The 2,609-nt window shown below is 35.7% G+C and overlaps 1 long non-coding RNA gene across 1 annotated transcript; it reads right to left on the minus strand.

Annotated features, from left to right (window-relative positions):
• Positions 1-477: 477 nt before the first annotated feature.
• LOC112142316 lies at positions 478-2,609 on the minus strand. The gene is made up of 4 exons (XR_002918569.2): positions 2,553-2,609; positions 2,347-2,469; positions 2,048-2,152; positions 478-527 (listed from the first exon to the last, which is right to left on the minus strand). It is a non-coding gene; the product is annotated as an uncharacterized LOC112142316 (long non-coding RNA).

Genomic DNA, 2,609 nt, shown 5'->3' on the forward strand with positions numbered 1-2,609 from the left:
GTATCTTTCTGAGTTCTGTTATTAAATACTTGTGTTAACTTTGAATAGTGTCTGCTCTTCCTTCGGATTCAACATTTTTCCACAACACTCTTACTGATTTGCAGTCGATCAGCCAGCTCCTCCTGCTTCATTCTCCTCAGGAAGTTCTCTGTGATCTTCATCAGTGACTCTCTGCTACTCCTCTGCTCTTCATCTTCATCCTCCTCCTCATCCTCCCTCTGGCTCAGAAGCTTCTGGATCTTCTTCAGCTCCTTCTTCACAAAAGTGACAATGTTGTCCTCCAGCAGCTGCAACAGAATTCTAGATGAATGAGCCAATCAGAGTGAAGTCATGGAGCCAAACATCAGCTCCATGTTGGACACACTGACAATCCACTGGTCTCCAAAGTGCAGCATGGAGATGACTGTGGACAGAATGATGGAAAAGCAGTTGTTGTTCATGTACAGACCAGAAAGATGGAATCCAGCTGTGTTTGATGCTGCTGGACAGACGGACCACTGGGAGTCTCTGAGCTCTGCTGGTCCACTCTGTGGAGAATCAGAACCATCAGATCCATTCTGTCTGTGCTGGGAGGATTCAAATAAAACTAACTTGAGTCAGATCAGTTCACAAAGTCACAGCTAGAGTGTTATACAAAAAAAGTCAGTTCCTATTGACTTTACTGTAAAAAGACCAAACTTACAAATATGTAAAAAACATTTTTACAGTGACTTTGTGGTTTCATTTTAAATCCATAATTACTATTCTTTTGGTTTATTTCATATAAAATATACATATTCACATTAATTCTCATACTGTCCAAATACTCAAAGTTATTTCTTTCAACATTTGATCTCTCAGTTCTTATCAGATAAAAAAAACAAGAATTTTAAAGAGAAACACATCAACCACAGTGTTACTGCTTTATGTTTCCAATTTAGGATCTAACTGAAGTTGAATATGTAAATCCAACATTATGATTTATGATCTTTGTGTCTGCACAAATAATTAACTATTAATAGTAAAAGTTTGAAATGTCTCATGAGTCAATGGGATTGGTTGAAAAAGAAAAGAAGAGAATGAAAAAAAAATAAAACATTCTTTAAGAGTAAAAGGAGGAAAGCAACAGAGAACTAACTATTGTGAAGAATATTTGAAAAAAATCTAATCTGTCAACAGATGAAATTATTGATTTAAATAAACTACAAAACCAACTGGACATTTTATTATTACAAAAAGCTAAAGATACAGAATTGTGTTCAATGGATCAAAGACTTGAAAAAAAATATTTTCCTTAATCTAGAAAAGCAGAAGCAACAAAAAAGCAAATCAACAAACGCTCAAAAAACGAAGCAAAGTAAAACATAACTTTTACAATATAAATCTAGATATTTCAAATACATCATTAAAGGCTGTAATTTAATTGTTGATTCTTAATTTCACCAGTTTATCGAATATCTTCAAAACAAATAAACAAATGTCTCTGTAATAAAAATGACCTCTGGAGGGTCAGCTGACCTGAATGGATTAATAAAGTTTTTACACCTTTTTTAAGGAAATCAGAGAGACATTGTTAGATTTTTTAGATTGTATCTCAGCTGGCAAGTAAGCACAAAGAATCAAGAGTTACTTTAATTCCTCTATTAAGGACACGTTATAATCACATCATTGGGGGTAAATTAATTTATTGATAAATGTTTATTAAATATTAGCTCTGGTTTTTGTGGACCTAAATAGAGGACTCAGAGATGTAGTGGATGATTGTCAGTCAGCATTAACATTATAAAAAACTATCATTAACATATTTGACAAAACAGTTTCTTTTCTGATCCAAACATTTGTCCAGATCAGAAAATGTAGAAAGATTCATTTCTGTTTAAAGTTTCTCCAACATCTCTGATCTCAGAGACTCTCAGAAGATCAACTGAAAAGATCTGATCACACATGATGATCCAAGAGAGTCTGATCAGAGAGATCAAGAACTGAACCAGAACTCAAGTCATTCATCTGAAAACTATTGATCATCTGAACTATTATCCAGACTCCTTTAACTCTGACAAACACTTACTGTTCCACTGCAGGACTGATGGACTTGAAGTTTGGATTATGACCCTTTGATCGGTCACTCCTGTTGGACACACAGCTGGATCCAGATCCAGATCTCTGTTGGATCCTGATGGAAAAACATTTGTTTTATTAAAAACTACTTTATTTTGTTTTGGAGGTTCATCAGATTATTTTTCATGTTTAAACTATTGAACTCAGACCATGAACAAACTGATCTGTTAAAATTGTTCTGACAACTGTGACACTGCATACATTTATTTCAGTTAACAACAACACAACATGTTTTTGACAAACACTTACTGTTCTACCCCTGAATCCATGTCTTTGAAGTGAGGAGGTAAATTCTTTGATCTGTCACTCATGAATGACACACAGCTGGATCCAGATCCAGGTCCAGATCCAGATCCAGGTCCAGGTTGGTTCCTGTGAAGAATGGTGGTTGCTGGTGTGAGTGCTGAGCTCTGACATGGAGAAGAGTCCTGGACAGTTAGAGATGTTCATCTCACCTCTGAGCTTTGCTCTGGCTCTCATCTTCCCCACACAGAGTGCTTTTAGAGGGAGGG

Source organism: Oryzias melastigma, unplaced genomic scaffold (genome assembly GCF_002922805.2).
Source record: "Oryzias melastigma strain HK-1 unplaced genomic scaffold, ASM292280v2 sc00254, whole genome shotgun sequence".
Taxonomy (NCBI): Eukaryota; Metazoa; Chordata; class Actinopteri; order Beloniformes; family Adrianichthyidae; genus Oryzias; species Oryzias melastigma.